The sequence below is a fragment of the Caloenas nicobarica genome, chromosome 7 (genome assembly GCF_036013445.1).
Source record: "Caloenas nicobarica isolate bCalNic1 chromosome 7, bCalNic1.hap1, whole genome shotgun sequence".
Lineage (NCBI taxonomy): Eukaryota > Metazoa > Chordata > Aves > Columbiformes > Columbidae > Caloenas > Caloenas nicobarica.
This window is the reverse complement of record NC_088251.1, coordinates 35,839,616-35,865,414: the sequence shown is the minus strand read 5'-3', so window position 1 is coordinate 35,865,414 and position 25,799 is coordinate 35,839,616. Positions and strand designations below refer to the sequence as shown.

The window sequence follows — 25,799 nt, the reverse complement described above, 5'->3', positions numbered from 1 at the left end:
CTCTGTTATTTCTGGCGGTCGCACTGCAGCAAATTGGTCTCCAGCTGCACCTTTTCTCCTCCGTTTTGGCTGAAGGGTGGCTGTCTTGCTTGCTGGGTGATCAAAAATCATCCCACAAAACGGTACCTGGTCCTGCAATGAGCCTTTGGGGGATACAGTATTAAAAATAACGCCTTACTTGGCAGCAATGCGATGGTGCGTGGGGGTGATATTTTGTTCCTCTGGACTGCCTGGCATCTCCCCAGGGGTCAGTGGCCCCCAAAACAGAGTGATGTACCCCTCTGGTTCTGGTGACACGAAGGACAGCTTGTAGCAGGGAGACAATAGGGCTGACTCTGGTCCCCGCATCCCTCGCACCGGTTGCTGTCAAGAGGAGGTTGAGATGGAGCATGAGAAATTTATTATCCTCTGTGGATCGCAATGAAGCTGCTGTTGAGCTGGTCTTGGTCATCAACGAGAAGGGGAGAAAAACCTGTTTACACAAGGCAGAAAGCAGTTTTTGCTGGGTTAACAAACATTTTTGGGTAGGTGGAAAAGCAGGGTTGCTCTTTAACAGAGTCTTTTTATAAATGTCGGCGTAATCACAGCTGCAAAGACACTGAGTTTCTGTGCCTGTTTTTCTCAAGATGTCATATCCAGGAACAAAGCACCTCCTAGAAATAGTGGAGGTGGCGATTGCCTCAAGCCGGGCTCCAGCCATAGCCTGGGCGAGTCCTCAGGCACTCATCTGCATTTATTAATCCATCCCCTTTTCCCTCGTATCGAAGGAAAGCCATGCGAAGTACCAGCATCTAGTTAGAAAATGGGAAATACTACTGGCATGAAAGATGTAATGTTATGAACATTGTTAAGCAAATATTTAAACAGAATAGTGTAAAGTCTCTAGTTTCCTTAAAGCTCTGTGGATTTGCTTGCCATACCTTATGTGTGTATGTTGATGTGATGTTAGCTTTTTCCGTCTTTTTGAACGTTTTTCTGGTATCCTGGCTCTTACTAAAATGAGCATTAAGTGGTCCAAATAGCTCCTTGGCTGGGTCTCTTAAAATTCTTAAATCCAAGCTCCCCTAGCCTTTGTCACCTAAATATATCTCCCTCCTGTTGCCACATTTTGCGACTTTTGCGTAATCTTTAGTTTTTACGAAGTCCAGGGATTTGACTTCTTAGCCAAATGCTAAGTGAGACAGCAATATTTACATCCCGGGCAGTCCGCTGTCAAATTCTCTCTTGTCAGCAGAAAAGCAGGAACGAAACCTCTGATCGTTCTCTGCTCTGCTGGACGTGGCTTTCTCCTTTTGCAAATATGAGCTGCTGTCTATCCCCAAATAGGATAATATTTAATCTGACGGACATCATATGGTTTTACAAAGTGGCGTAGCGTAATTGTAAAAAAAGAAGAACGGTTCAGCATTATGGCGAGACAACCCGGCCAAAATGTAAACTGAATACATTACAAAACACTACGGGACCTGCTCGTGTTCCAGAGCACTATTTATGATCTTTAACTGATGCAAAAGAGCTGACAAGATGAAAGACGAGCCTGTCTCTGTTTGTTTGCAATTAGGCACTCTGCTCACAAGCATCTGTTTTCTAGGAGAGATCACCACTGGCAATTGTATGGCTGAGGTTTTATTTTCCTCGAAGGGACACTGGAGCTGGACCGAAGAATCGGGGCTGGGAAAGGGCTGCTAGTACGATAAGAGAAATGAAGCTCGAGTGTTTGGAGGGAAGATGAGGAAAGCCTGACTTAATTTAATTAGCAAAACGAAGGCTGAGGAAGATAGCTGCCCATAAATACATCGGTGAAAGATGGGGAGGGGAGAGCTTCAGCAAAGGAGAACTATTTATGCTCGAGGACAGTGTTGGCACAGGAACAAATGTAGGTAAACTGGCCCAGAATAAATTCAGCCTTGAAATTGGAAGATTGTTTCTGACAATTAGAGAGCAATCAGGCTCCGCACGAGCCTCCCCCTGGGAGCAGGAGGGATAAAACCTTTCCTGCTTTTAGCAGGAGCTTGCTGGAGGGCTGGATCCGATGAACCTGGGATGCAGTGTCGCCCGATGCTCCTTCTCCTTTCCTTATTTTCTTATGATTTCTGCCTCGGTTTCATGTTTATGCCAATTCTCATCACGTCCCACTCGCCTCCCTGTCCCCTGATAGGGATCTCAGTTGCTGGTATTGCTCCCTTCTGATGCAGGTGGCTTTTTTTCTTCTAACTGTAATAACTTTCCTATGTGGTCAGGAGCCTGCAGTATTCTTGGTGCTTTTAAATTTTTTTATCTCTGTGCCCAATCCCTCTTTGTCCATCTGTCCTTCTTATGTGTCTAAGTAGCCTTTTTGCTAAAAATATGGGCAGTGGATGGATGCGAGTGAGTGCAAGGAAGAAAAGGGATTTCTTTGCTTGCGGGTTGTACCCGTGACACTGGGCTTGGAGCCTTTCTTCATTTATTACCATAATAACTAGGAAGTGCTCTCTCTGAAACTTCCAAAAAGGCTGGAGGCCTGGTGAGGAGAAGCATAAGACCAAATTCCTCCTGCAAACCGAATCATAATGCTGAATCCTGAGTGTCCCTGAGCAAAAAAAGAATAATAATAAAAAAACCAATCTCTGTAAGGTATTATGTGAGCTTTCTGGATTATCTTAAGAAATCTCTTCAGCAAGGTAGTTGAAAATACTGGGTTTTCAGGGGAATTAAATGCCTTGCAGCGTATGTTTTGGGCACCTGTAAGGCCTTTAGAAATGCCTGCCTTCATTCGTATTCTCCAAGTGTCGGCGCTTAACTGGCCTCAGCCGCACACGCGCTCCATCAGATATTCAAACAATTCCTCTTGATGAAGGAGCAAAGCTTTGTGCTGCCGCTTCTGTTCTGCATGCACGCAGCTCCTTGCGCAGGGGCTAGCAAGTGCATCTGTTTGAACTTTGCGCTCCCTCCATTTAATTTCAATTATATATTTAGTTATCATTATCAATCTTATCACATGGGGAAGCTAGAGGTGGGGGGGGGATGTGGAAGTTTGCAGGCAGCCAAAATAAAACCCCTTCACTGTGATGCTTCACCTCATTTCCTAACCTACTGCCTCGTGTCTCAAAAGCATTCATTTCTAACCCCATTAATGCCCATCCTTTATAAAACTCTATTCCCCTTCTCTGTCATTATTGCAGGTTTTAGATTAATTCTTATCAATTCTTTTTTTCATGGAGCAAAATAGAAAAGATATCTGATCAGAATGCATGAACAAAAATAATCCTAAACAATACAACCAACCAAACTAATTTAGTAAAGCGTCAGTTTGCACACATCAAAGTTTTTTTTTTTTATTCCCTTAATGCTTCGACGTGTAATTGGGCTGCAGGTAAGGCTGAATAAACCGTTTATGGAAGGACAAAAATGCAGAATTTCTCAGCAGAGTGGGAAGCCTGGTGGTGGGGTGAGCGACACTGTGGAGACAGCGCTGGGGTGGTGGGACTGGTCCAGCTTCTCTTTGGTGGGGCAAGACCTTAAAGGGGGTGAACTGGTAAGAATCTAAACTGCAAAACTTCTGCCTGCTCCTTCAAACTCCTCACCACCTTGGGTTTTTTGGTATGGATGCATAGGATCTGCCCCAAGGCAGTTTTATGGTTGTCATTGTACATATTCTGATCCCAGCCAGGTCAAACCTTCTATGCCAAGTATGAGGCAGTTGGGCTGGATCTTTTTCCTCACCCCAAATTAAGCTCTTTGCTTCGTGCTTCTGTAGAATGACTTCAGAATGCTGTGTATAATATTTTTTTTTCCAATTCCTCCCTTTGTTGATTTGGGTCCTAAAGTAGGAAAACAAATATTGAAATTCTCGCGCCTTCTTTTAATTTATTTAGTGTTACCTTGGCTCTGCTCAGCGAGAGTGCCTCGACATGAAGATTTCACCAGCCGAGCCCTGCTGTGCGATGCATGGGAGCATCTCTGCTTGCAGCCCCCTGAGTGCTGGTGGACAGTAAATCAATAATTCTTCGGTAACTCAAACCCAAAAGCAACGTTGTGCTCAGCTCCAGCTGCTCTTCCATGCGTGGCCGGTCTGATTCTCCTCTCCTCCTCCCACTGCCCCAGTGTGTTGCTTTTGAGATGCTGTCGTAAAGACACTTTTTTTGGGGGGAATACGTTAGATGAGATGGAAAACCAGGCTGAATTCCTTGCTGAGGTGCCTGCCTTCGTGCCTCTCCCATGCGTCTACCTGGTAGCCTAAAGGAAAACATCATTAATTTTCAGCCTGATCTCTACTGAAGGGTTGAGCTCCTTCACCTGATGGCCAGCAGTGGTCTAGGAGATGCCAAGACAACTTCTGTGCTGATCACAGCTGTGGGAAGTGGTGACCCCAGCTGACGGGTGTGATTTGTTTGCAGGTGCTGCCACGCAGCTGCCAGTTCACCCTGGGACAAGACCTATGAGGGTTTTTGCTGTTGCTTTTATTCCATTTCAGGGGCAATGTACTGTCCTCTTCAGAAATAATTGCAGACTCTCTTCCATGGTCTGGAGATGAGAGAGTTGGGGTGTTCAGCTTGGGGAAGAGAAGGCTCCGGGGAGACCTTATCGTGGCCTTTCACTACTTAAAAGGAGCCGATAAGAAAGATGGGGACAGAGTTTTTAGTAGGGCCTGTTGCGATAGGACAAGGGGTGATGGTTTTAAACTAAAGGAGGGGAGATTCAGGCTGGACGTGAGGAAGAAATTGTTGGCCCTGAGGGTGGTGCGAGCCTGGCCCAGGTTGGCCGGAGAGGTGGTGGATGAACCATCCCTGGAGACATCCCAGGCCAGGCTGGACGGGGCTCTGAGCAACCTGAGCTGGTGCAGATGTCCCTGCTCATGGCAGGGGGGGCACTGGGGGAGCTGGGAAGGTCCCTTCCGACCCAAACTTTTTTACGATTCTGTGAACCAGTCTCTGTGCCAGGGCCGGTAGTGGCTGCTGCTCCGCAGGTGAATGGGGAAAGAGAGGATGACAGTGGAGGAAGAGCGACCTCTTCAAACCTGGGCTGGTATCTATTGCTGCCGGTGCAAAGGGGCCACATTTGTCCCTTCTGCAGTTCTCCCTGTGACCTGCTGCTGTGGCATGCTTCCAGGAAAGTCATCAGGTACTAAAAATACCCGGGAAGAGCTGATGGTGTGTCTTCTCTCCGCGTGTTAGTGGAACGAGCCAGGAGACTGACTCCAGCTGGGACGCTGCTGCCCACGGTCGGCTGCTCCCCTGTCCTGCTGAGTGAGGACAGGAGTCTGCTGGTCTCCTGAACGGGACTTGGAGGTCACGGCACCTTGGCTTTGCTCCACACCTTCACTGCCACGCTTGCTAGGCTGTCAGAGGCACTTTTCCTCTTACGCTGTGAAACCAGGCATTGACAGGCAAGTCAGCTCTTCCAGCGCTCGTGGCTTTTATTGCCTTTTGCAGGCAGGGTGTCAAACCTTTGGCACAGCTTCGCTTGAGTCTCTGGATGTAACCTCACAGGGACTGAAGTCTTCCAGCTTCATTGCTCCCCTCACCCTCGAGTGGGAATGAGGACCTGGTGTCCAGAGTATCCAAAGTCTTAAAGCACAGCCCCTCCCTCTCCTTATCTGGGAAGGGATGATGGGTACAAACACCTTTACCTTTCTCTTACAGGACAAGCCAGAATTTCTAGAGTGTTCCGCAAGAAAGGAAAAACCAAGAGCTTGCAGCGTGTGCTGCGATGTTCTTCTGTCTGTTGTGTGACCAGAACTTTGCTGCTTTTCCTCCTCTCCACGCCTTGATTTGTTGCTTGTTGTCATTCAGTGTGTCGTTCTCTTCTCTGGTCTTTCCTGCTAGATGGTGCAAAGCCAAGCGCCGCAGGGCTCCGAGGAGCTGCCGTGGACCTTGCTGATTCACTCGGGCCTCTTTGGTGGTCAGGTCTGGAGGTTACAGCTGTGGGCTTGCTCTGGTGCAGTTGTGGGTCATAACCACCTAATAAAAAAGCCTTGGCTGCTCTGGGCACCCTGTGGCAGGTGGAGGAGGTGTCCTGGACACCCTGCTGTGTTAAATACCTGTTTTATTCTGGTCTGCACCTGAAGGGACCCGTGCTCTGTGGCCTTGTGTGCTGGGTTGCAAATAGCAAGATGCTCTACTTAGCAAAGCGTGTTCGGTTCTTTAATCAGCGATTGCGGTGTCCGTAACCTTGCTTGTAATGGCCCTCGGAAATGACTACGCTTTATCATCCATGCTAAACATATTCAGCCCTGGAAACTAATGATGGGGGGAGATGTCTCCATCCCTGTTTGTGGAAAAAGGGGCAAGTCCTTTGGCTGGAAACACCAGCTCCTGTGGCGATGCAAACCAGGTTCAAGGGCTGGTCAAACGCTGCAGCTGGGGACATAGATTTGACTGTGCTCAAGCTCTGTTTTTCTGCTCTAGACTCATCTCTTGCTTTTAATTCGGCTGTTGTATTTATGACTCTCGCTCTCTAATTATAGGTGATACATTTCTCGGCTTTCTTTTCTGGGAAACTCGTCTGTGTGCATGCTGAGGGCTGTGCCTCCTCCCTGTCTGCCGCGGTGGGGAAGCGGGATGCGATTGCCCTCGTTGCAGCTCTGATCAAGTGTGGAGTTCACCGAGGGGACAGCGACCAGGATTCAAGAGGAGATGGGTGTCTCCTGTCCTCCCTAACTGCAATTGCCTCTTTCCTTATTTATAAGTGCAAGCAAACAGGTGCTAAAAGCTTTTTTCTCTTGTCCTTCTCCTTGCATTGCACAGACTGTCTCCTGAGATCTCTCCTTGCAACGTGCTGTCTCCCTCCAAAGCTACTTCTGCATTTCTTGGCATTTCTGCAAGGACTTGATTTATCTATTTATTTTCCCATCTCCTTTGTTGTAACTGGGGTTTGGGAAGAGGACTGACTGGAGTCATCCTCGAGCTCTCTTTGGGGGACGTGGGGTTTGGAGATCGCCTACTCACATCAAAAATTGCGCTTTTTTTTCATCTGGGTGCTATCTGGCATCCCAATTCAGGGTCACGTTTTGGACTTGTTGAAGGATTATGCTTTAACAAAGTTGGTACCTGTGAATCTCTGCTTTGATGCCCTTAGTTTGCTCGTTCAATCCAGTTGCCTGGATGGATCCTGCAGGTATTGATTTGCGCTCAGAAGGACACAGCTTTGGAAACAGGTTGCATATGTCTTCTACATGGCGTGGTTCCTTAACCTTTCTGCTCCAGAATAACCCAGAAAGCCTCATAAATTCCTTCAGGTGCTAATTCCGGCTGTTCTTGGTGCATTTTTAACCAGGCGGCCTCTAGATGCGCTCTCTTGAACTGCCTACTTTGTGGTAAAGCAAAACCCCATCACTGATGCTGTCACTCGAGAAAAATGTATTCATTATTATTATTATTATTTTTAGGAAAGATGCAATCTCACCTCATGCATAAAATTAGTTTAATGAAACAGCAGGAATGGGAAGGAATATTGGCTTTCTTGTGCTTGTTTGCGGAGCAAGTGAACAATTTCTTTGCTCCCTCTCAGGCTGCGGATGAATCATGTGTCATTGAAACTGCATTTTTAGCTGAGGTGTGTCTGTGAACATGGCAGGGAATTAAAAGTTAGGTTTCAAAAATTGTTAAAAAAGAAAGGAAAAAGGAATTTGAGAGGTTTTGGGGGGCAGTATGCTGGTAGCACTGGTAAAGTGTGCTTGTGCTTGCCCGCTCCACTAAAAACTGCTTCTTTCACCTGACCGTCTGCGAATTGGAGAGGAGAGATGAGGATAAAAGCGATAATGTCATCTTGGGGCATCCGAACGGCGGTGATGGCAGCGCGCTGCGGGAGCTCTTGTCCCCTCCAGCAGTCCCACGCCGCTTTGTCCTTCAGCTTCTTTCTCCTTGGGACTCCAAGTTACCTCTTTTTTCTTTTTCCCTGAAAAATGGACTTTAATATCTCCCTTTCCTGTGGAAGGCAGGAGTAGTGAGGAGAGGAGGACATAAGTGAAAAACCTGATTTTTCTCCATGCCCCTGCCTTTCTTGTACCACCCTCGTCTGGTCTGTCTGACCATGTCCAGCATCTTTAGATACCCTTTGCACAATCTCCCAGCTTTGCTGCTGTCCTTGTCCAGGTCTGCACGTGTCTGGATGTGTTCGCTGGTGTAGATGTAGATTTTCATGAAAGCTGGTAGGAACTGTGTATCCTGGGGAGCCTGTTGTCTTCTCAAACTTTGGTGGAATGGGTCAACTATTAATAGAATTAGGGGCTCTTTGAGTGAGAAAGGCCAAAGGATGGGTTGGATATAAGTGAGGGAAGGAGGCAATTAGAGGCAAACTGATTTTATTTCCATCAATAGACATGAACCAAGCTTGGGGTTCTGTGTGTCTCCCCATTCCTTCCTTCCCTTGCAATTTGTATGGGATGTTGACACCTTTTCCTCTTCCTCTTGGCTGTAGGAGATAGACGCTTTTTAAAATGCAAGGTGAGGGTTTTTTTGGGCTCATCAAATCCTCTCTGGTGGCACGAGGGCTGTGAGAAACCCTTAAAGACTTTGAGATCAGCTGCATGCAGTCTCTTTTCTTTTGGATGCCAGTCTCTGGCTCTCCCTCCTCCAACAACCTTACATCCTTGTGATGGCTTCCCAACATCTCCTCACCCTCGGGCTCCCGCAGCTCTCTGCTTACTCCAGTCTCTTTCCTCCCTCCATGTTGTCTTCGGTCCCTGTCCATCTCCCAGCTTTTCTCTACAACTGTTCTTAAATTCGTGTCTCTACCCTGCTGCTCTTTGGAGATCTCCTTTCCATTCCCCACGCTTTCCTCTCACAATGGCCCAGGTACCTCCAAGCTGGTGTTTGACCCAAGCAGGCAGCTCCCCACTGCCCAGCCCCTTTCCAGAGGAAGCAATCGACATCTTCCTAGAACAGCAAATCACATGCACCACAGAAATGTGCTCTGATTTGTGTCATACTGTTAAGTACCATTGGCTTCGCTGACCAACATCTACATTATGTTGCAGTGACGAAATCTCCCTGAAGCCTGGAAACAAGTGGAAACACCATGAAAGAGTACCTGCGTGTGAAAACAACTCCACCGGTGCACAGAAAGGTATATACAAATTTATTTTTAAGCCTGCTTTTCTTCTTTCTCCCCTTTGCCATGGCTTGGTCTTGCTGTAGAGCAGGCGCACATTGGTGGCTGCTGGCGGGTTCTCTGGTGCCCAGATCATGGAAGCATCGATCCAACTTGCTTTCTGACCCTGTTCGACACAGCGATGTGCTGTGCTGCCAGCGTTGAGGTCGTCTCTAGAGCTCCTCTAAGCCAGGATCACAGGCCAGATTGAATCAGAGGAAAAACCTTACAGCTTTTTGCAGAGCTCCTGCTCTCCGAGTGGGAATTCCCAGAGCGTACAGGGATTTGTTAGTGACGTGGGATCTTGAGTAGAGCAGCCTTTGCTGGGAGATTTTATCTGTTTTTATAGCTAGCACAGGTGGGTTTTTCTGCGATAAAAGCTGTAAACACCAAAGAAGCCAGAATGCTTCTTCCTGGATTGTAATAATCAGCTTCTAGCTCTGAATCACCCCAAAGGAATAGGACTCACTGCAAGTATGGCTGAGGTCAAGCTCTGTTTGTAGGAGATAAGAGGGTCAAACCTGGAACCAGTTCCTTCAGAGGTGAGCTGGGCAAAGAGGAGGTGCTGCTGGTGTCCTCCTTGGGGGAGAATTTTGGGGAGACCTAGCCCCTTAGTACACATCAGAGAATTCACCCAGTCCCATCCCCGATTTCTTGGAGAGAGTTTTTCTTGCTCTTGCAAAGAAAAGTAGACATTCCCTTAAAATGCATTTCAATGTGAGCTACCTGGTGCTGTTTTACTTGGCAGGAGCACAGGATTTTTTTCTCTATCTCTCCTTTAAACTGGCTTCGATCAGAAGAACGCTTCCCCTAAAGGTTCACCTAAAAAGTTCTCGTTAAAATAGCGACGACCACAGCACTTGGGCTTGGTGCATCCGTCCCGTAAGGCAAACAAACAGCCCAAGCTTAAATCCTGCACCAACTAGAAACCTTACGCTTTTTAACTGGGAAATTGATTTTAAATCCAAACCTCTTTAAAAATCTAATTAATTTCCTTAAAAAAAAAAAATAGGGAGAGTCTTTTTCTCTGTCATGCTCCAATGGGCAAAAGAGAAGGAGAAGGAAATAATTCTTGGCTGTGTTTCTGCAGGGCGCCCTGTTGATAACCTGGATAATACGATTCTGATTTTGGCTTTGAGTCTGTTCCTGTAGACAATCGCATTTCTTCAAGGACCAAAGGCTGCACTGGTGATTCAGACCTGGAGGAGAATGTCTTTTTTAGTGGTAAGTTACGTGGGGCTTTTTTTGTTTGTTTGGTTGGGTTTTTTTCTTTCCTCAGCCATCAAAGGCCATAGAGGAGGCTTTTGTCATGTTACCAGTGGCTGCTTTATAGAAGATAGCTGTGGGTGTGCCAACCACAACCCAGGTTTCCTCCCTTCGTTCCTTCCCTATGAGGACCCTGCTTGTGGGGTTAAAAGAGAGAGGGGTGGGGTAGAAAAAAAGGCGAAAGAAAAGTGTATCTCTTTTGAGGTGTTTTGGAGGGAGCGTTCACGTGCGTGTGCCACCTGCCCTGAAAAGAAAGATGAATTTGGAGGGGGTGGTGTGTGTACGTATAAAATCTAAGGTGTTTTGGCTGAGCAATCCATTTTCCACGCTTGTTTAGGTAGCGACCCTTCTGCGTTTAGCTGCGGGTGTGGGATCTTCTATTGCCCATCAGATGCCTAATAAATAGGTCAAGTGCTCAAATCCCAACTCTTGAGTGCCAAAGTCCTTTTCTCTTAACCTTTATGATGTAGCTTTTACTGCGCTCGCTGCAGGAAGGAGTTCACCAGCCTTCCCTCAGGAGGTGAAGCATCCTTTTTCTCTGCGCTTTGGCGTAGCTGCAGCTGGTTTTTCTCTGGGGAAGAAAAGGAGGTGGGTGGTTTTGCCTCTGCAGCTGCCTGAGGATGCAAACGTGTGTGTCCCGCATGTCTTTTCTTTGCAGAGGGGTTTCTTCCTCTCCCTGGTCTTGGTGAGGCATTTCTCCTGCAAGCTGAGGGATGCTGGAGCAGGGGGATGCCAGTGGACTCCTTCTCTCCATCCCTTCGTGCCCATCACGTACCCACAGCCACCTCAGAGCTGGGCTTGTTTATAGAAACATTGTCAAGCAAAAAAGTCTTTCCACCAAGAGGGACATTTTCAGCTACTCAGTCACCCTCAAACTGCGAAGACATGACACATCATCTGCATAAAATTAATTTATTTAGTTAAGGGAGGTGTTAATTAAGAGATCTCATTTATTGTGTCTCTGCAGACAGCTCTCGAGGGCCTTTTGAATTGTCAGCTCTGGTGACAGCAAAAGCTAATGGTGTCACCAGTTAATAGCGGAATGATTCACGCTGAGGGACGAAGTGGGAGATGGTGGAGGAGGAGTGAAGGAGACATGGCAGGAGCTGGCAGCAGAGGCTCGGGAGCACCTTGGAAATGGCCTCAAGTTGCATCAGGAGAGGTTTGGATTGGATATTAGGAAAAAATTCTTAGTGGAAATGGTTGTCGGGCATTGGAACAGGCTGCCCAGGGAAGTGGTGGAGTCACTGTCCCTGGGGGGGTTTAAAAGATGTGTAGATGAGGTTCTTAGGGACATGGGTTAGGGGTGGATTTGGCAGTGTTGGGTTCATGGTTGGGCTTGATGGTCTTAATGGTCTTTCCAACCCAAATGATTCGGTGGTTTGCAGGGAGTTGCTGGCAGAGCAGCTTAGCAAGCCTACGGGTGCCAGGGCATGTGCAGCCAAAAATGTAAATCGAATTAAAAATAACTGTCTGTGTGATCTGAACTGGAAAAGAATCTTTGATTTATTTTGTATAATCAAGTCTTTCTGCACACTGAGAGGTTAATTCTCTTTGGTTAATCAGGACACGTCAATCTGATAACCGAGTGCAGGCCTAGCACCAAACTTACGGGTTTATATTTAAAATCTCTTAGAAAATAGCGAATGGCCTTTATCCGATAGAATTACATGCTCCAGTACAGCTGTTTATAGGCATCTCCTTCAGGAAAAGCTGTGCTGACACTTTTTTCCGCAATTTTTTTTTTCTTCCTTCTCATGATCTGTATCAAGTTGCTTTTGGAGGGAAATTGAAATTCTCATGATGCAGAAAATAAGCCAAAAGGAAGAAAAAACCAAAACCAGAACAAAACCCAAACCAGTCCAGGAGAAATGCTTGACTCCCTGAGTAGGTGGTTCTGCCTTCTCCTCGTCAAAGATGTTTTGTGTTTTCAACTGCACAATTTGTTAAATAAAGGCGGTATTGCTTGTGCTTAGTAAATCAGCCCCATCTCTTCTGGGCTTTCCTCCTTGTGTGTCCTCCAAGCTCACAAACTCCACTCTGTTTGCAAAGCCAAACTTCCAATTTCTGTCTCAAAACAAGCGTGAGAGGCGGAGGGCAACGGGATGCCACAGCCATTTTCCAGCTGCTTTCTCAGCCACAAAGGAACCTCCTCCCGGGCTGCAGCGAGATGATTGAACAAGTTAGTATTCAGGGAGAATATGGGGCACCTCTAGAAAAATATATGGCTGCTAGAAGATTATTTTAACTGTCTCTTGTTGCACATACTGAACTGGCAATTTTCTCCAGGTTGCTGATTTGTTTTTCTTTAACCGTCTACTAGCGGACATGTATTACTTCTTCCTTTTTTAGTTGACTTTCAGTGATTTAAACCAGTGTAAACATCAGCCTCATATAGGCTACCATTACTTTAATATTTATATATGTTTTTTTAAAAAATTATTTTTAAGCACGTGTAGAATGGCAGTAGCCATGCAGCTCAGATGAGCCCCTGGTTGTGCCCCTGCCAAGGGGGATAGAGATTTCGGGGTAGTTTTCTGCCGTGATGAGCTCAGCATTGGTTTGTGTTGTGCTCAGCTGCTCGGGAGTGATTTGAAGGAGTGATTTGAAAGAGAGAAAAGGCATTTTCCCAAGCAAGCCCTGCGGGGATTTCAGTCTGAAAGCATCACCGGGCTCCCATTGCGATGACGGGACCTGTTCCCCTCTGAGTTAACTCTTCTCTTGTGATGCTCTGGTGGAGGCAGGCAGAAAAGGAAAATGTGGTGTGAGATGTAAGTTTTTTGTTTCTGATCTAACCCCAAAGCAATAGCCAGGCTCTCCTGTGGTGGGAGCTGTAGGGCGAGGGGTTCTTTTCTCTTTGGGAAGAGATTTTTCTCCCTTGGGATCGGCTCCTCTGAAGCCACGTAGGGTCTGACCGAGGCTTGGTGTGGATTCTCCGCTGGCTGCTACTGCGATTGCATCCCCAGGGCTGCGCTGCCTTGCCTTGCCTTGCCCTGCCTGGTTTAAAACCAAACCGCTGTTGTACAGCACGGCCTCTGTTTGTGCAAGAGGAGCAGCAAAGCAGTGGCCTTGCTGGCATAAATGATGGGAGACTGGTGGAAGGGAGCGCAGATACAGCTCCCGACCTGCCTGAGAAAGATTATTGCTCCGCATGGAGCGGCAACGCCGGAGCCCTGAGGAAGCGGATGCTGGGGGAGCAGGAGACAGGATCATTGGGGATTCATTTAAACCGTGGTGTCGGATCCTATAAATCGGAGGGGCTTTTGCATATTTCCATATTTATATATGAAAATACCACCAAGTGGCTTAAAGGCAATTGAAATAAAAACAGGGCTGTCAGAGCTTGAAAACTACCAGCAAATCTCTAACAGACCGTTTAATACAAAAGTATGGGCTTGAAAAGAAAGCTCCAAGCGGGCAGAGGAGTTTTGCATGCAAACGCCTGGCCGGCCCCACGTTGGTGCCTCGGGTTAATCTGGGGAGGGTGTGGGGTGAAGGGACCTTTCAGCCTGGTTCACATCACGCGAGGAGGGCGCTGGAAGGGACTCTGGGCTGCTCTGGTTTTCCTTGGGTGCTTTCTCAGTGCCTCGTGTGTGCTGTGATGGTTTGAGGGTGGGTGGGAAGCTGATCTCCATGGCTCCTGACCCCAAAGCTACGGGCTGGGGAGGGCTGCGGGACTGAGCATTGCTGTTAGGGATACAGGTGGGAGCACTGGGGTGGTGAGGTGAAAGCGTTTTGCATCCCACAAGGGCTGTATTTGGATGCAGGCTATTTCCCTTCCCGGTGGAGACTGTCTCCTTCCCTCTCCTGTGAGTGTGCTCTTTTCCTTTCTGATCTTTGGTTACTGGTCAAAATGAGAATTCTCCAAGCCACTGGTCTGAATCACCCTCGCTGACCTTCTGCCGGTTAGTGAGTCTCTTCCCATGGATTAATTTGAGGAAGCATTGCAGAGATTTACGCTTCATACCCAGCTCGGGGCCTGAGCGGGTACAGTGGCCCTCCAGGTTTGAAAATGTGCTCCTTAAGTTACCCCAAACATCCTTGTGCTGGTTTTTGGATGCCTTTAGACCTTGTTCTTCTTGGCTAGGCTTGGGTTACCTGATCAGTGCTCCTTGCTGCAGGAGCTCAACCCTTTCTGCTCTCCCTGAGTCAGCCCCAAATGTCAGTGCAACATACTGTAGCTCTTAGGTCTGGCCTCTAGTTTTTATACGCACCAAACACCTCTAAAGAGAAGCTCCAGCTTTCTTGATGCAAGGACAAGAGTGAGCCTCCCCCTTCTCTGAGTCCTCTGTCATTCAGGGCTTTTTTTCTCCCCCCTCTTCGTCTGCAATCTGGGGGCTACTGCCACATCTTTACTTCTGAAGTCTCCAAATCAAAAGAAAACAATTAGCAGAGGACGAGAAAGCTTGGACAAAAACAAGCTGTCAAGAAGGAGAAGGTGCTAATGTGGCTGTCATCCCTCTTCCCTCCTGGCCGCTCCCCAGAGGTGGGAGCCTGGGTGCTCCATCTCCGATGGAGGAGAGGACGACCCTGCTCGGCGTCGCTCGCCCGTCAGCCGCGGCTGTCTCCAAACATCAGCTCGCATCTCGTGAAGACGCATCTTGCTCCCAGGCCGGTTCCTTCTGCTGTCCCCTGCCGTGTGGTTGGGAGGGATTTGCTGCACGGACAGCTTCGACATCGACGGCTGCAACTTCCCCGGCGCAAGTGCTTTCAGCTTTTATCTGCTAACGTGGATGCCTGAAATCGATTTGTATCCTAAAAGTGCCTATTTCTCTTCATTACAGAGAGACAGGCGTGCAGAATGAGGAGCTCAGATGTAGGTGTCTGCAGTTATTAAGTTAAGCAAGACGAATCCTGGTGTCAGCACTTCCCTTGGCTTTGCTCAGGGGTTTGCTCCTTCTCCTGCAGGACTTCTTGTGGTGACTTTGGCGCAGGGTGACATTCTTGGGAGCCTTGAAACTTGCTGGATATTTTCTGCCTGAAATATGACATCGCTTCACGGGAGGAGGCAGACTCTGAGGCTGTATTTCTGCAGTGGTCCCACACTACGGCTTCCTTCTGTATAGCTCTTTGCCACAGGACGTATTTTATAATATTATTCAAAGAGAAAAAAGTGGGGTATTGGCTTTTCAGGGCGTTGCCTGTCCTGAGCCTCTGAGAAGGTGATGAACAAAACCTTGGCTGTGTGACCGTTTTCAGTGACAAAATACATCTCAGTTATTTCTCACGAATTTTGGGGCTGAGGACCAAGCTCTCCCTGTTTGCAGGTGTTTCTTGCAAGTGTCCTTCCTTCGCCTTGATGAGCAAACAGCATGTGTAATTGCATCTCTAAGGGATCTTCAACTAGACGTTTCTCCCTGATTTATCTTTAATGTTGCTGTTGGCTGAGGTGCTTTGGGATGATTCTGCTTTGTCAGGCTGGAAGATGAGACTCCATGGAGGTCTTCTCTCTTTCTCTCCCCCCGTCCCTCATCCCTGCTATGGTGATGCTGTTGTAATGAGACACATGGGGCCACTTAACCCCACAGGAAGAGGACACTCCGGTTCCCTCATCACCCCTACCCTCTGTGTTTCCAGTCTCTGGTCACCCACGCGCAGAGGTTATTTCCACCTGTGTAGAAGAGGCCACGGTTTGAGGGAAGGATCCAACTTCTGGGGTGCGAGGAGCAGTGGCCCCACAGGGCATGGCCAGCTCAGGTCATTGCTGCCACCTATTGCTGGGTGGGGGGCAGAAGCAGGGCTTAGCTGCACAAATCCAGAGGTGCAAACATCTGGGGAGCTTCACTCAAAGTTGACACAAAGCTTGGCTATAAATCTCCCCAAAGCTGTGACCTCCGTGGTGGGCCTGTCACTCTTCATTGCCCTGCTCCATCAGGGACTTTCTCCTGGCTGGTGCCACCAGCCATGGGCATCACAGGAGGCAGGTTTTAAGGCTGGCAGTGAATTGCTAGGGGGTTTTTGGAGGCCAGGACTTGCTAAACTCTTAAATGAACTCCTACACACTCCAGCCTTGGTCTTCTTGCTGCTGGCAAGCCTTGGCTACACAGAGGAGACTTTGCCTGGCCAAGGCGAGCCCAAGCGTGGGTGAAGCTTCCAGCAGCTGGGGCAGAGGGAGCACCAGCTCAGCTTTCAGCAAGACTTTTGTCTGTTGATTTTGAAGAAAAAAGGGGGATTTCTGCCCGTAACCGTGGACTAAAGTACCATGTAAGGACGTACGGTGCAGTGGCAGTGGTTTCTCCAGAGAGACAGTTCATTCCTTGGCCTGTTCTTGGGCTCCATCTGTCACATTTATGGCAGCATCTCTCACCTCCTGTGGGGATTGCTTCCACCTCCTGCTGCCCAGCTCCCCGCAGGCCCTTGCCATGTCCTCCAGGACTCACCACTTCTTCCTCTACCTGGCATTAGAGGGCAGTCAAAGGAAACCTTCCCTCCCATCCAGCTCGCCAGGCTCTGCAAGCTGCCAGCCACCCCTGGAGCAGAGAACTGACCCCAAACCGGGACCCAGCCACAGACTTACTCTTTGCCTTCACTCTCACCACTTTGTTTTGGGTTTCTGGCCATGCCTTTGCCGGTCAAAGCCACTCAGTTTTGTCTCTGACATTTGAGAGGCAGCATCTGCGGCGCTGATAAACCCCGCGTGCTGTTTCTCCCCCGCCTCGCCCTCCGTCTCCTCCTAATTGACATCTCTGAATCTTGTCTCTGTTTGACAAATCAGGCTACTTATTATAAGTGATGACATGTATAAATATTGCAGGCATTCGTTTTACATCTGGATACCCTGATAATAAAAGCCAGCAGAATCTCTTCCTGCCCGCCTTGCATAGCAATTACTACCAAAGGGTTTTCTCCTCCATCACCGGAGCGGGATGTAGAGAGTGAATTGTGTCTGTGACAGCAAGATTTCCCTCTTGCATCGGGGGAACGTGGTTTTGGGCAGTAAAATGACTTTTTTTTTTCCTGGACAAATGCAGCAACAGCGCAGTGAAACCATACACACTGTGGGGGTTTTGCAGGAGCTCTTTTGCTTGCGAAATTCTGGGGTTGAGTGGACCCAAATTTCTGGGTTTGGTGGACCTTGGTGTCTGGGGTGGCCATGGCGGGAGGCAGCGGGTGCCATCACTGGTCGTGGGTGCAGTTTCCAGTCGTGGGTGCTGTCCCTGTGCCTAACTGGAGCCCACTGGGTGCTGTGGGAGCCCAGAGTGGGGCTCCGCTCCTGCATCCTGGGCTGAGGCTGTCAAATCGCAGGGTATTATTTTTAGCCTGATTTCCCGAGGAAAAGCAGCTTATGTGATTGTACTGTCTGTCAGTGCTTTTCCTCCCACCAGCCTCCTCTCCACAAGTTTTGAACCCCTTGTCAAATTTACCAGGAGGGACCGAGAGCTCCCCAGACGTGAAGTTCCCACACGTTTCCCTGAAAATTAGTGGCTGGAGGCACCTTCTCGAAGGACGAGGTTGGGTCACAGCATCCAGGGGCAGGAGGAGATGCTGGGGAAGGTGCGAGACGGGAGGCTGGGAACGGCCTCTCCGCTGAAGGCTTAATATCTCAAATACAGATATTAAGCTCTCATGCCTTAATTAAAGTTAATTTCTGGGAGAGGCATTTTTATTACAAAAGATTTCTCCAGCTCAGGTGTGTCCGCACCATCTGCTTGGAGCCGGAGGGGGCAAAGCCCTTGACCCTGCTGGCAGCGGGGACGGCTGCAAAGAGCCGCTGCTCTCAGGAGAAGGACAAGCTCAACAGAAAAACCTCTCTCCTTTCCCCCAGCCTCTTATTATTGACAGTAATTTATCAATTTTTTTAAGAGCCAAGTGCTGCCGCTGGCAGGGGAAGGCGCAGAGCGTGATCTCCTATAACTTTCCTTGGCATGGCTTCTCTGATGGCTAATAGTGAGGTTGAGCAGGTTGTTCTTCATGGGGCTATCGCTGTCTCCTTTGTCAAGCTATTTATTTTCGTTAAGCTTTCAGGAAGGTAACGGTTTGCGATTCCTACCCTGCGACAAAACTGGATGGAAGATATTAAATGGTGGCTTAACTGAGACAGACGTGTGTGCACACACACAGAAGCTCCCGTTTCTTAGGAAACTAGTCTTAATAAGAGACAGCTCTTATTAATGCTTGCTTACTCTTTCGGTTGGGGTGTTTGCCACGAATGGAATTTTTATGGGAAATCTTAAATGAAACAATGGTGCTAATAAGCTGTAATCAAAACCAGGGAGCGAAGGGACCTACTTCTTTCCCATCCCACAACCCTTCCTGAGATTACCAAAGAAGCTCTTTTTCCTACATCAGGATAAAACCAAGATACTTTAAAAAATTATTATTATTTTTTTTTTTTTTTAAACAGAAGACAAGAGCAAAACTCCCAGGATTGGTTTGTGGCTAGAGGGCTTGCTGGGGATGTTGGAGGCAGAGAGGTACAAATCTCTGCTTTGAAGAGCTTGACTCTGAGCCATCTGCACCCCTGTACAGTGCCCAACATACCAGGTTATTTTTGCTTTGTGAAGCTTTTTTTCTTATTTTCTTCTTTCTTCCTTTTTTTTTTTTTTTTTTTTTTTATATATATATATATATATTTTTAACCGCTGACAACTCCACAATGATGCTGAAAAATCTCTGGCCTGGGTAAATAAATTTGTCATTTGAAATGGCCTTTCTTCTCTCTCCCTGTGAGATCTTGGGTTTGCAAGTTGGCATTCTCTGATTAAACCCATTTTGTCTCAATTTCTGACTGTCCTTACAGTGAGTGGGTTTTGCCCATAAACACAGAAGTTGCTGAGTAAACCTGAGTAATTCTCCTTTTAGAGGCCTTTGCTGCTGTCTTCTCCCCCAAAAAGCCAACTGAATTTTGAGGCTTATTGTCACGTATTTTGATGTAAAAGCTGGCCCTGGCTCCTGATTTACTCAAAAGGGATCCAAATGTACTCGGAATGTGCCCAGGATTGCTCGTGAAATGTTCACCTGCTTAAAGAAGGCTTTAAAAAAAGCCCCGTTTATTAAGAAGAAAAAAAATAAGGAAAAGCCCTTTTTACCACTAAATGCAGTGATGGATTTTTTGCGTGTGTGTGCAAACTTTAGATAAAAGGGGCAGAACTTCTAATTATATTACCTAGGGAGGCTTAATAATGTTTGCCCAAAGTATCTCGTCATGAAAATTCACCAAGGTAAATTCAGTTTAATTTCTACCCAAATCCCTTCGCTACATCCCTTACTGCTTTGCAAAGACCTTGTACGTTGTGCTGCCTGGGGAAGGAGAAACTGTGATTTTTGGGTTCCTCCAAAGACGATTTTTGCATTTGGAGAGGGCTGGCGAAGACGTGGGTTTGGAGACGCTATGTTGCACAACCTCCCATGCTGGCAGGACTTAAGACCAGCTTATATTCCATCTGTTCCTCAGCGGTTTGGTTTTTGAGATACTTATGGATATCTGTATTCTTGCAAAATCTTCCTAGAACGAGTGAGAGGTACTTAACTCAGGACTAAATTGGGCTGGCTCAGCTGCAGTAAGGACCAGAACTCCCCAAAAGAGTAAGCCTTAAATTACTCTGGTTTGGACCTGGGTAAAAAAAACCCAGGAGGGTTATTTCCGAGCATCTGTAAAAAACAAGGCCCAGAAGCCCTTAAAGGAGGCTGTCTCAGGCCCTGGCTCATATGATAGCAAATAGTAATTAGCCAACCTAAATGTGCTGATGAGTGTTTTATATCTGCTTTCTCCAACCTCACAACAGTACTCAGGATATAATCTCTCAGAGATGTTCTTCATTAGCAGTTAATAGGTTTTTCTCTCTTGGAAATACTTGGAGTTGTAGATGCCTTTTTATAATGGTGTTGTGTCCGTGGCCCCTGAGCTGTCGTAGGACAGCTCAGCCACACAACTGGGTCTTCTCCTGTGTCATCTCCACCAAATTTCCATCCTTGCCTCTGCTCTTTTAAACCTGGCCTTGGATTTTGTGCCATTGAACGTCATTCCACGTCCGTTTATCTGGTTCTGAGAGTCATCATTTCCTTCCAAATGATGCCAAAGCTCATTGTTTTGGATTGTTTTGCCTCCTAAGTAGTGAGTTTGAGTGTTGGTCCCTGGTCGTTAAGGAAACGTTGAATATGAGTGGTGACTGAACAGTCTGCTCAGCAAAATCCCTCCAGACTGCCTCCTTTTTTGGTATTATCTATCGCAATCTTAATTTTTTAGGCAAAGCTTTTCTTTGATTCATAATTCTTATTGCAATGTTCTCTTCCTGCAGCTTAACTAATCATTTGCCCACATGACAAAGTATCAAATGTTTTTCTGAAGTCCAGATGGTCAAGCTCTCTCACAAAAGACAAAGATTGGCTTTTGTCTAAAAAAAAAAAAAAAAAAAAAAAAAGCTGTTATCTCTCAGAAAAATATATTTACCAGGCTTGCCTGACAGAATCCATCTGCATGAAATCCAGTTTGCATTTTACCCGCTTTCGTATTTTTTTGCCTTGGAGTTGTTTCTCAAGCAGAGATGCTGCTCAGGCCAGCCTGAGCAACCTGTAGCTGCCTGAATCGCATCCTCCTGCCCCAGTCTTAAATATTCTCTCTTCTTTAATCTCATATCCTCCTTCCCTCCTGCTTCCCCCGCCTTGTTAGATTAGTTTAAAATAATCTGCGGAGAAAGAAGTCTCTGGGAAGCAAGGCAGTGCCGCTGAAGTGATTATTTCCACTACAGTAAAGGTTGAAAACCGGTTACAATTATCACTCCTGGTTTTACATGCTAACAGGATTTGCCTTTGGGGGATTAAGCAAACTATTCTGTCAGGCAGGTGAGTGTTTTGTTTTGCTCCTTTGAACCGTCCTTTCTCAGGCTGTCGGGGAGTTTGCAGAGGAAGATGAAGGATGCCAAGCTGTATCCGAAGTGCGGATCATTTTTATATTCTTCCAGGCGATATAGCTGTGAGTTGAGGGGCAGTGGGGGAAATTAAACTTGGATGTTTGAAGAAAATAGAAATAAGGAGACTCAAATCCAGACTGTGCATTAAGAGGAGGATGAAGCTTTCAGGCTTGCACCATGTGGATTTTCAGACAGGACTGTGCTCAAAGAGTTTCAGCGAGCTCTTGTGCCTCCTTGTGAATGGGGCCAGTGGCAGCTCCTGTGCTGCCCACCTCAAAATCGAGTGCTTTGCTCAAAGGACAGCGTAGCCTTCTGCCAGAAACTTAGGGGATGGAGCCACTGCCTCCAATTGATGTCGTTATACAAAGTGGAGTACTCTATGGTACCACAAGAGTTATGGTCCTTGGTAATGGGAAAATGCGGCTAATTAGGGCAATAGACCACCACAGACAAGCAGCCTTCATCTCTCCACCTACTTTGTCAGTGCAGAAAACATCAAAAACTGGATGGATTTGTTTAATTTACGAAGTGACAGCTGGCTTCCACTGGACAGAAACAGCCCAAAATGGGACCAAACCAAGGCCAGACCAGGGCCTCGAAGGGAAAGAGGAAACTCTGAGACCGGTCATGATTTGGGGGAGAAATAATCAGAAAAGGGATCTAAAGCTTTTACGGGAAATTGGGCTGATATAGCCAGTGAGCAGCACAACAAGCTTTTGTTACAGAAGGTGGTCCTGCGCCACAAAACTCAGGTCCATTTCCACATCTGAACTGTACAAAATTAGGAGATTTAACTTGTGCATTGCTCTGCGTTTCTCTGAGAAGGTAAAGACCTTGCAGGCGCTGAAGGGTTGTGTTCTGCAAATGTTCACTCTCGTAAGTACAAAGCATCCTCTCTGTTGTTCCTGCCTGAGCCAGGATTACCTTAAACACCCCCGAGGAACCAGCCCTGTCACCCCTGTACAGCTGGTGTAGGGGAAAGGCAGGACCAGAAATAGGTTTTCTCTTGGCTCTGTGGGGAGGCTGTAGCTTTAGGAGACGATTGCAATGAAACAAATCCCCGGCGAATTAATTGAAAGGGTCAATGTCTGTAGTTAATCAGTTAAAATTGCCTATAGTTACCCAGCTGTGTCTTTCATGTCAGCCAGAAGATGTCTGTGAGGCAGGAGCCATCTAATATGTAGACTGGGTTTGTTTGGCAGTGTTGTTTTCCCTCCCCTGTGGCAAGTGGTTTTTCAGGAGACACATGAACAAGTATGTTTTTGACATTTATCTGGGTTTATCTAAGATCTAAGTTTGCCTTTATTGCCCCTTGCTGTGTTTTTGCTGTGTTGGTTTTTTTTTTTTTCTCAGTTAGGTGGTGGTTGGAATAACTTAATGACACATTTTCAGCCCTGATTTCAGTGATGACAGTTATTAACGGTTTCACGATAAGAAACAGGTGTTTCAGCATGGTCCATCAGGCAGAAGAAGAACAATGCCTCCCCAATGTCATTGTTCATGATGTATTCAATGACTGCTAGTTTTTTTAATGAAGATTTTATTCAACTTCATAGGTAGCATTTGCTATTTAGTATGCAGGCTTTGGGCAAGCTAGTGGAGTGGAAAACGTTTTAATTTCTTTTTAATGCAAACATGGATCTTGCAAGACCTTGTCAAGTGATTGGAATGGGTGTGGGCTCTTGCTGATGTTTCTCAGCATCACTTGATGATCCCCTGCAAAAAAATCCTGGGGACTTCTTCTGGGAGTTGTGGTGCAAAGGACAGGTCGAAGCCCGAAGGGATCAGGGTGATTGTCCTGGCTACCTCTGTTTTGCAATGAGGAGCCACACTTGGGATGGTTTGGGCAGAAAACATCATTAGGATCATAGTGGCGTTGCAACAGTTCCTGGGCTCTGCTGCCGCTTCCCATGCCTCCCCGTGGATGGGTGGGTAAGGAGCGATGGTTTTGATATATCAAATACCCTGGGTAGCTTTTGCAGACAAGGTACGAACATTGACCACTTGCCCTCATTATGAGGATGGGTTTGCTGGTCTTTTTGCTTGGTCAAGACCTCGTACCGTGCATTTCTGCTCCTCTTTTGCTGTTCGCGCTCTGCCATATATACGTGTTGGGTATCCCTTGAGGGATAAATTTCTGTGTCCTTTACCTTCCCAGAAGGAAGCTCCATAGCAGAAAGGAAGAGACAGAGCCTTCAGTGTTTGGAGGGCTGCCTGAAGGATGTGGCAGTGGGCATCTTCTCTTCTTCTTCATCATCCTCTGAGGATGCTGTGGTCCAGCTCTGACTGCAAGATAGGGCCACGCACTCCTGGCCTTGCTGGAGTGGCTCTATGAGCCTTGAAAACAGGACTGGGACACTTACAGCCTTCATTTTGTACCACAATTTGCAGGTTTGTTCCACAACCTATTTATTGCCCGGTGATGTTGGATATCACAGAAGGGGGGGATCAGCTCAAGGTTTCACCAAAGGTGCTTGATAAAGTCCCCTTGGCCTTCAACGTGGCAGTGCTGCCTCCCACCCCAGTCCTACTGCTTGGGCTTTCTAGCGAACAAAGAGAAGAAAAAAAAGATTAATTGGTGATAAATAATGCATTTTGTTCCTATCTAAAGGTTGTTTGATCTCCATAGTCTTCATTCCTCCAGTGACAGGGAGCTGAGCGTTAATAGCTATTTGTCACCCATTGGGGTGCTTAAACAGCCTGAGCAGAGCTGTACTCAGCTAACACATCCGTGCCACAGGCAGGGTTTCCCATTATTCCTTTCTTCACAAAAATTAACAAAAAAAATATTCTTGTTCTCCTGTGGTGACTTTTCACAGCAATTTCTCGAAGTGAAACAATTAACGAACATTAAACATCCTTTTTCTGGGAAAGCAGCAATCAGGAGAGAAGATACAGTATCCCTCTAAAATCTCCCTGTACTTATATACATGCACACAGAGCCCCTTCAAGGCTGAGTAGAATTGGAAGTGATAGTTACCAGTATAATATTTAAATGAGCGTTAATTACCATAAACCGTTTGGATTTTAATGTCTCCTTCTGTACAGTCTGTAAATCAGGGCTAGAATGGACTTGTGAGCATGGATTGGGTCTCTGGTGTTGCAGATAAAAAGGGCTGGCTTTTTGTACTGGAATTTAGCTGCCTGGTTTCCATCAATGTTAATGGGAGCAATGGGGCCAAACCCTGGTCACCATGGGGAAGGTTCCACCTCTTATCTTCAGAGACAGTCCTGCTCCAAGCTTGTCCTCACTTTCCCATCCCAGCTCCCCACCTGGGGAGGTTTCTCAAGGAGGATGCTGAGGTTGCAGATTAGATGCCAAAACAACTCGGGTTTGGACCTGGATGGAGGGATGTCTTGCTGCCAGTGTGATGTAGCAGCATATATGTATTTTATCGAGTACTGAGGGTATGTTTTATAGGGTTTTAGCCTCCAAACCATGAGTGATGTAATTCTGCAGTACATGGTTTGCTGGTACCCACATCTGCACCTGTCATCTCCCGTCCTCCCTCCATCCATCCTGAACTGCAACCCAAAGCAGAGGACAAGGAACTTTGCACAAAGCTGCTGGAGATCAGGAGATCTTCAGGCACCTTCTGATATCTCTCCAGCCCGTGTCTTGTCCTTTCTCTTTGCCCCCCTCTCCCTCTGTGGGGACGCAGTTTGCCTTGCAAAGTGGTCTCATTATAAATGCATCAGACTTTGCCGGTGTCACACGCGCAGCATTCATTTAGCCCTCCAAGCTCGATTACATCTGAGGATGTCTTGGGGTAATTAAGTAATATTAGAACATTTTCTATTTTTTTTTTTTTTCCCCTTCCCTTAATACAGCTTTCAAAGCACAAGCCTCAGTTCTCACCCGCTGGAGCCCACTTCTCTGAGCCTCTGAATTCTCCCTAATGTACCTCGCCTTGAATGAAGGCTAATTACATTTCTGAAAGATGTCATTAGTGTCATATTCATGCTGGGTTTCGGAGAGCTGGCATGCAGCGGGGAACGCTCCCTTAGGTGTCTTTCAGCTTTACCACGTGAGGAATGGAGTTCAAACCGGCCAGGCTTTTTGGCAGCAAAGGGGAGCTCAGCCGGCAAAGCAAGAGATGCTTTGGGCTTTGTTGTGAGCAATCTCTTGCCTTGGATGTTTTGCATCCTTCATCTCCAGAACTCATCATAGTTTACAAATATTAACTAATTAAGCCTATCAGAGCTCCGGTGAGGTAAGTAATTGCTGTGCTAACGACTGGCATTATATCCGTTCTCTTCTCTAAGTATTGGGCAGTGCTGTTCACTATAGAGGAATAAAGAGGCAAATCTTAAGCATGCAAAAAGATAAGCAATACTTTTGGATTATCCAGCCATCCAACCTCCTGGCTGGTGGCCAGAAACCAAGACCTACTGCAACAGGTACCTGTGGCATTGCTTTCGAAGCCACGTTCCTCCCTCTTCTGTCTGTATAAACCCAAGCGAGCCTTCCTCAGAGACTTCCCCAGAGGGATGGGAAACCAGACTTTGTATATTTAGGTAGCTCATTGATCGCATCACTGATGGGATGTTGGTTCCCAAGGAAACAAAAAGAAAATGGTGGTCACACATTATTTTTTTTTTTCTCTCACTAGG

At 47.0% G+C, this 25,799-nt stretch overlaps 1 long non-coding RNA gene across 1 annotated transcript; it reads left to right on the top strand.

Moving 5' to 3' along the window:
* The first annotated feature begins 5,814 nt into the window (after positions 1 to 5,814).
* LOC135991008 (uncharacterized) lies at positions 5,815 to 10,284 on the top strand. Its single transcript, XR_010606473.1, has 3 exons — positions 5,815 to 5,885; positions 8,957 to 9,045; positions 10,160 to 10,284. It is a non-coding gene; the product is annotated as an uncharacterized LOC135991008 (long non-coding RNA).
* The last annotated feature ends 15,515 nt before the right edge of the window (positions 10,285 to 25,799 follow it).